Genomic DNA, 8,540 nt, shown 5'->3' with positions numbered 1-8,540 from the left:
TGAGCTGAAGTGGACCGCTTTACTGACTGAGCCACCCAGGGACCCCGCCCTTTTTTTTTTTTTTTTCTTAATACCTATGTCTTTTTATTGGAGCATTGAGTCCATTTATTTAAGTCCAATTTAAAGTTATTATTGATAGATGTGTATTGCCATTTCATTACCTATTTTGTGGCTGTTTTAGTAGTTGTTATATGATCCTTCTCTTGCTCTCTTTCATGGTTCGTTGGTTTTCTTTAGTAATATACTTAGATTCCTGTTTATTCTTTCCCTATTACTGATTTTTGATTTGTGCTTACCATTAGGTTTGTGGGTAAGGTCTTCTGCATATAGCAGTCTATATGAAGTTGATGTTCACTTAAGTTTGAACCCATTCTCCACCCCTGTCCCCCATCCCCGTATTTTAGGTTTATGGTGTCATGTTTTACATCCTCTTATTTTGTTAATCCTTTCACTTATTTTTATAGAAATACTTATTTTTACTGCTTTTATCATTTTTGCTTTTCATACTCTCACTTACGTTTTTTCCTTTCCATTCACAGAGTACCCTTTAATATTTTTTAGGGCTGGCTTAGTGGTCACAAACTCCTTTAGTTTCTGTTTCAGAAGCTCTTTATCTCTCCTCCTGTTCTGAATGATAGGCTTGCTGCATAGAGTATTCTTGGCTCTAGGTTTTTACCTTTCAGCACTTTGAATATATCAGACTACTCTTTTCTGGCCTGTAAAGTTTCTGCTGAAAAATCTGCTGATAGCATCATTAGATTTTTTCTGTATGTAACTATCTTCTTTTGCTGCTTTAAATTTTTTTTCTTTATCACTACTTTTTGCCATTCTCAGTTCTAATGTGTCTTGGTGTGGACCTCCATGAATTGATTTTCTGGGGGAATTTCTATGCCTCCTGGATTTGGAAATCTGTTTTGTTCCCCGGATTGGGAAGTTTTCAGCTATTAATTCTTCAAATAAATTTTCTGCAGCCACATTTTCTGTGATCCTTATAATGTGAATGTTACTACGCGTGGTGTAATGACTGAGTTCCCGAAGACTGTTCTTAATTTGCATATCTTCCTCTCTCATTTGGTCAGCTTCATTATTTTCTATTACTCTATCTTCCACTTCATTAATTCATGCCTTTACCTTATCTAGACTGCCATTTATTCCATCAAGTGTATTTTTAATTTCATTTATTATATTCTTCATCTCTGGTTCTTGTTTCCCCCAGAATCTTAAATATTCTACATTTCATTTCATTACATTGTTATTGAATTATAGTTGACACACAATGTTAGGTTAGTGTCAGGGCTACCGCACAGTGATAGAACAACTTTCTATGGAAGGAACTTGATAGATGTTTTCCCAAAAGAGACAGCATTCTGAGAAATGTCCCTGGCCTATCACTAATGAGTTATGAAAGTAAAGGAAGCTTTTAAAAAAAAGCATCAGTGATAGAAACGTTCTGGTCATGTGTTCTAGATATTGGCATGAACTATCTTTCTAGCCTTTAGAGCAAATGAACTTATACACTGTAGTCATAAGAGGCCATCAAAAGATATGAATCTGAAAAATAGGTAACGTGTATTCTTGCAATGTGTAAGGCAGTGAAGAAGTACAAATACTTTATATATGTATATAAAAATTCAGGCATGAACAACGCCATCTATTGGTTTTTTTTTTTATCTCTGTTAAGGGTCTCACTGATGTCTCTACTCTTTCCTCAAGTCCAGTGAATATCTTTATGATCATTATTTTAAATTATTTTTAAGGCATACTATTTACATCTGGTTTGCTTAGGTCTCTTGCTCTGGTTTGGTCCTGTTCTTTCATTTGGGACATAGTTCTCTGTCTCCACATTTTGTCTAACTCTCACTGTCCATTTCTGTGTGTTAGGAAAGTCAGCTATGTCTCTTGCTCTTGATGGTAGCAGCCTTATGAAAAAGAGGTCCCGAAGTGCCTTGTGGTGCAGTGTCCCCTGGTCCCCAGGGCCTGGTGCTTCAGGGGGTGTCTCCTCTGTGTGTTTGATGAGCTGTGCTGTTGCATCCTGACCTCATTTCCCTTCAGTCCATCCCTTTGCCTGTTTCAGGCAGGATTTGTTCCTCACCAGGGGTGGGGTGTGTCTTTTACAAAGTGTGTGCTGGTCTGCTTTTGAGATGAGACCTGCGGCCACTGCTGCCACTGGCACTGAAATCCTGCAAATTGTGTTGGTCAGGTGATGTGTAGGCATGGTTTGTGCCCGCGTCCTGCGGGAGGGGACCCGCAGCACCAGGACTGAGGCAAGTGTAACTGGAAAGGGCAGATCTGCTGAGGTGGGGGGTGGGGGTGGGCGTGGCTTAGGGTGAGCAGGGTAGGTAAACAGTGTCAGAGGCACACTTGTTCCTGCAGGAGGCTGCTGTTTATGCTGGTGGGAGGGGGAGGTAAATGGAATGTGACAGTTCCTTTGTTCCTGGAGGGGTCTTGTGTGATCTCTGCCTCTCTGAGTCCTACCCCTGAGATGAGTAAATCACTCTTTTGCCCATCTGCCCCAGTGTTTTTCAAACTGCTGATTCTGGGCTGTGTCTGCGTGGATTGTTGTGCTGTCCCTTTAAAAGTGGGGACTTGGCTTCCCAACACCCTCCGGGCACTTTCAGAAATGAGACCTCTGATTTTTAAAATCCCAGGCTTTAATTTCTGCTGGTTGTACAAACTCAGTAAACTTGGCCCTTCTCACTTTCAAAGCCAAATGTCATGGGTATTTGTCTGCTTTCTGTGGGCTCCCTGGTGTGACATTCTGTTCTCACCCTTCTCTGCGGGCTACCAGCCCACCCCCCACCCCCCTCCCCGTGGGCGGCATGGTCCATTTGGTTTCTCAACAGTGTCTTCACTCTTCCTACCTTCCTCAGTGTGACTGCTTCCCAGCCTTTAGTTGTGGACTTTGTTCTGCCTGTCTCCGGGTTATTTCCTAGGTTATTTATGTGGATGTGAGTGTTATTTAGTTGAATCCATGGGACAAAGTGAGCGTATTGTCCTTTTACTCTGCCATCTTATCAGTGTCTCCTATCTTCATTTTTTTAAATGTTTTATTTATTTTTGATACAGAGACAGAGCATGAGAGGGGGAGGGGCAGAGAGAGAAGGAGACACAGAACCGGAAGCAGGCTCCAGGCTCTGAGCTGTCAGCACAGAGCCCAATGCGGGGCTCAAACCCACGAACGTGAGACCTGACCTGAGCTGAAGTCGGAGGCTTAACCGACTGAGCCACCCAGGCGCCCCTCCTATCTTCATTTTAAAAATTCTTTTTTCAGGGGCGCCTGGGTAGCTCTGTCAGTTGTGTCTGACTCTTGATTTCAGCTCATGCCATGATCTCACAGCCATGGGATTGAGCCCTATGTTGGGCTCTGTGCTGGGCATGGAGCCTGCTTGAGATTCTCTCACCCTCTGCCCCTTTGCCTCTCTCTCCTGCTCCCTGCTTGCACTCTTAAAACAAATTATTTTTCCTTTTTTCTTTTCAGCTTGGGTGCTTTCCCTTATCCTGCTTTCCAGATCACTGATTTTTCCTTTTGCATCTTCTAAAAATACTCTGTTGATTGCCTTCAGAGTATTTTTCATTTCAGTTATTGTATTCTTCAAGTCCTTCTGAGGTTTTTGTCTTATCCTTTTGTTTGGAATATATTCCTCTGTCTCCTCATTTTGCTTGACTTCCTGTGTTTCTATGAATTAGGTGAAACATCTACTCCTAACTTTGAAGGAATGGTCTTGTGTATAATCATCCCCTATGAAGACTGTGTATTCCTGGTGACTTTGGTTGGCTAGAGATGTGGCTGTCATGGGCTGGGGATGCCAGGACACTCTGTACTGGGCTGCCCCGTTGGGATGGCTGGAACTGAAGTAGGTGTGGGCCAGAGTGGTCCCAGAACCGTCTCTGTAGAAGGTGCTCTAACAGGACAGCTGAAGCTGAAATGGTACAGGGGTGTCCTATACAGGGAGCATTTGGGAGTCATGGCTGGAGCTGAGATGTGCACAGACCATGGGATTCTGGGGCCCTTTGTGTAAGTGGTTTCCTGCCATAGTGGCTTAAGCCAAGGTTCGTGCACCCCCGGTTGCTCTGCACTGGTGGTGCTCTGGCAAGTTGTCTGGGGCCAAAATGATGTGGGTATGGAGCGTGGCAGGCTGCTTTGTGCCTGTGTCACCTTGGTGAAATGGCTGTTAGCTGTAGTGAGCGTTGATCAGGGATGTCCTGGTGTGCGTCATGGTGGGGCCACCTTGGCTGTGTGGCTGTGACTGGTGTGGGCTGGGGCCCTGGGGCTCACAGAGGCAGCAGGACAGCTCTGGTGCCTGGCCCTGCTCCTATCCACACTGTCAAGGTGGAGGGGGAACGTAAACCGTGGTGCTCACCAGCCCCTCTAACCTTGAGAGTGTTCCCACGACTCTCCCACCGTCTGGCAGGATTTTAGGGTTGGTTCCTTTATATTCTAGTTGTTCTTTTAAACTTGAGCTTTCTCAGGGCAGGGCAGAGGAATTTCCCTGACTCGGGGTACCACCGGTCTCCAGTGCAGTTGGCAGCACTGGGGATGGGGGCTCCCCTTGTTTGTCTCCATCTCTTGCCTTTCTCTCTGGGTTCTTTGTATCATTTGTTGTGCAAAAGCTATTCAAACAGCCCTCCGTCCTTTCCCAGAGGGAAATGCTTTATAAAAGAGGGTAGACTTGGTATGTCTGTAGAAAAGGTGAGTTCAGGGTCTTTTTATGTTGTCATCTTGGACTAGGACTCCAAATTCTGCTGAGTTTTAAAGGTTTGCATAAGTTAACAAAACAAAGAAACAAACAAATAAAACCCCAAGCACAGTGAAAACACCGTGCAGGCCAAACAGGTTTTGGCTGAATTAACTTCTGTCAAGCCACCGGTCCTTGCCTGGGAAGCTGCCCTCTGTTCCCTGGAAAGTCATTCTTCCTGGTGAGACATTTAGGACAAAGCTATTTTTTGGCTTCGCTAAGAACTCTCAGGATTAAGTAAGTGGAGGTTCTTCCAGTGGACAAATACTTTAAAAATGGAATCAGAGAGCAAGGGAATCTAGCAAGTTGCTCTAAATTTTATCCTTTCCTAAAACAAATGATTCTTTTGCAATTATCAGTGTCAGAGTGAAAATGGCTCTCACTCAAACAGAGACCTGGACTAAAGCCAACTGGATTCATGTATGTTTTGTGCCCTTACAGTGCCCAGCACAGTGCCTGGCACACAGCAGTTGCTCAGTAGGTGAGTGAGTGGATGAATGATGAATGGATGGATGAATGGCTCTTTGCTTGGCTCATAGAGAAGACCGGCATCTGAATTTAGGCCGAGGGACAAGGAAGGTCTTCTCTAGGCAATTCTAGAAAGAGAACAAAAAAAAAAAAAAATTGAGGCTTCTTTATTAATTCAGAGCCTAATCTGTAATAATTCAAATTTCATTTGTTTCATGTGTGGTTGTTGGTTTTTGTTTAATTGAATGTTTTGGTAGTAAGAGTTCTTAAGCACTGAACTATTAGCAATGTTGATACTAAGAGTAAAATAAGTAATAAATTGGAGTTACTTGATTTTCAATGAACTTCAAGGTGTTTTTTTAGCTAGACAAGTGCCGCTTGCTCAGAATAGGCCTATTTTTGGAGGATTGCCGCCCCCTTGTGGATTCAGTGGAGAAAGACATGAGTTTGAAGCCTCCAGCTATTAGCTTAATTGAACAGATACTTTAGTGAGGGGCTGAGGGTAGGGTACAGTGAAGAATATTGCACAGCATTCATCCTCCAGCAGCTCACAGAAGCCACAGGGCTCCAAGGGACTTTTGAGAGGTTAGCTCTCAGCCCCTGCCCCTCAGAAGTGTGGTGGGAGCAGTCCTCTCTTGGGTGTGCCATGAAGGCCTCGGGCACACTTCAGAGTACAAGGTGGTAGTCGCTGCCTGCGCACCCCCAAATGTCACACTTTGCCCCATGATTGCCTTTGAATCTTTGCATCTAATCATCTTGTTGCCACGTCCCACTTCTGGGACTTTGGGTCTCAGCTGAAGAAGATAAAGAAGCCTTCAGGGGAAATTGTCTACTGTGGACAGGTGTTTGAGAAATCCCTCTTGTGGGTGAAGAACTTGGGCATTTGGCTGCGCTATGACTGCCAGAGTGGCACCCACAACATGTACCAGGAATACCGGGACCTGATGACTGAGGACGCCATCACCCAGTGATAGTGTCACCCGGGCACCCAGCACTGCGCTTGGGCCCACTCGATGCAGATCATGAAGGTGGAGGGGATCGCAGGCAGCCTGTGCCCCCGACCAGCAGTCAAGCAGTTCCACGACTCCAAGTTCAAGTTCCCACTGCCATCCTGTGCTGCCTTCACAAGCAGCATTTCATCACCAAGAGGCCCCAACACCTTTTAGATGCAGAGCCTCTCTGGCCCCAAGTCGGCCCAACAAAAACAAAAAAACAAAAAATAAACAAGGAAGATAATGTGAAGATAACACATTAAAAATAAACTAGTGGAGAACACTTTCTTTTCTTTTTTTAAAAAAAGTGTTTGTTTATTTTTGAGAGTACACAAGCAGGGGAGGGGCAGAGAGAGGGAGAGAGAGAATCCCAAGCAGGCTGTCAGTGCAGAGCCTAAGTGGGTAGGGAGTTCCATCTCAGGAACCGTGAGATCATGACCTGAGCTGAAATCAAGAGTCCCACGCTTCACTGACTGAACCACCCAGGTGCCCCTACTGGAGAATACTTTCTTTTTATTTTATTTTATTCTATTTTGTTTATTTTCTTTAATTTTTCTTTTATAGTTTGTTGTCAAGTTGGTTTCCATATAACACCCAGTGCTCATCCCAATGAGTGCCCTCCTTCATGCCCATCACCCCCTTCCCTTCTCCCCCACCGCCATCAACCCTCAGTTTGTTTTCAGTATTTAAAAGTCTCTTATGGTTTGCCTTCCTCACTCTCCATAATGTTCTTTCCCCCTCCCCCTCCCACATTGTCCTCTGTTAAGTTACTCCTGTTCCATGTATGAGTGAAAACATATGATATCTGTCTTCTCTGCCTGACTTATTTCGCTTAGCATAACACTCTTGAGTTGCATCCACGTTGTTGCAAGTGGCCAGATTTCATTCTTTCTCACTGCCATGTAGTAATCCATTGTGTATATATACCACATCTTCTTGATCCACTCATCAGGTGATGGACATTTAGGCTCTTTCCATGATTTGCCTATTGTTGACATTGCTGCTATGAACATTGGGGTACAGGTGCTCCTATGCATCAGCATTTCTGTATTCCTTGGGTAAATCCCCAGCAGTGCTATTGCTGGGTCATAAGGGAGTTCTATGGATAGTTTTTTGAGGAGCCTCCACACTGTTTTCCAGAGCGGCTGCCCCAGTTTACATTCCCACCAACAGTGTAGGAGGGTGCCCGTCTCTCCACACCCTCGCCAGCATCTAAAGTCTCCCGATTTGTTCATTTTAGCGACTATGACCAGTGTGAGGTGGTATCTTGTGTGGTTTTGATTTGTATTTCCCTGATGCTGAGTGATGTTGAGCATCGTTTCATGTGTCTGTTGGCCCTCTAGATATTCTCTTTGGAGAAGTGTCTGTTTATATCTTCTGCCCATTTCTTCACTGGATTATTCATTTTTCAGATGTGGAGTTTGGTGAGTTCCTTGTAGATTTTAGATACTAGCCCTTTATCTGATATGTCATTTGCAACTATCTTATCCCATTCCATCAGTTGCCTATAAAGTTTTCTTGGTTGTTTCCTTTGCAGTGCAGAAGCTTTTTATCTTGATGAGGTCCCAATAGTTCATTTTTGCTCTGATTTCCTTGCCTTTGGGGATGTGTTGAGGAAGAAATTGCTGTGGTTGAGGTCAAGGAAGTGGTTTCCTGCTTTCTCCTCTAGGGTTTTCCTTCTTTCTTTTTTAAATTTTTTTTTTTTTTACATGTTTGTTTATTTTTGAGAGACAGAGAGAGATAGAGCACAAACAGGGGAAGGGCAGAGAGAGAAAGAGACACAGAATCCGAAGCAGGCTCCAGGCTCAGCACAGAGCCTGATGCGAGGCTTGAACCCACAAGCTGTGAGATCATGACCTGAGCCGAAGTCGGAAGCTCAAATGACCGAGCCACCCAGGCGACCCTCCTCTAGGGTTTTGCTAGTTTCCTGTCTCACATTCAAGTCCTTCATCTATTTTGAGTTTATTTTTGTGTATGGTGTAAGAAAGTGGTCTAGTTTCATTCTTGTGCATGTTGCTGTCCAGTTCTCCCAGTACCACCTGTTAAAGAGGCATCTTTTTTCCATCGGATACTCTTTCCTGCTTTGTCAAAGAGTAATTGGTCATACATTTGTGGGTTTATTTCTGGGCCCTTTATTCGATTCCATTGGTCTATGTGTCTGTTTTTGTGCCAATACCATACTGTCTTGATGATGACAGCTTTGTAGTAGAGGCTGAAGTCTGGGATTGTGATGCCTCCCGTTTTGGTTTTCTTTTTCTTTTTTTTTTTTTTATTAATTTTTTAATGTTTCTTTTATTTATTTTTGAGAGACAGAGAGAGACAGCTGGAGCAGGGGAGGGTCAGA

At 44.1% G+C, this 8,540-nt stretch overlaps 1 pseudogene; it reads left to right on the top strand.

Annotated features, from left to right (window-relative positions):
• The first annotated feature begins 5,850 nt into the window (after positions 1-5,850).
• Positions 5,851-6,370, top strand: LOC115293452 (annotated as a pseudogene).
• Positions 6,371-8,540: the final 2,170 nt, after the last annotated feature.

This window comes from Suricata suricatta, chromosome 6, assembly GCF_006229205.1.
Source record: "Suricata suricatta isolate VVHF042 chromosome 6, meerkat_22Aug2017_6uvM2_HiC, whole genome shotgun sequence".
NCBI classification, from domain to species: Eukaryota; Metazoa; Chordata; class Mammalia; order Carnivora; family Herpestidae; genus Suricata; species Suricata suricatta.
Note: the sequence above shows the minus strand (reverse complement) of the source record. Positions and strands in the feature narration are given on the sequence as shown.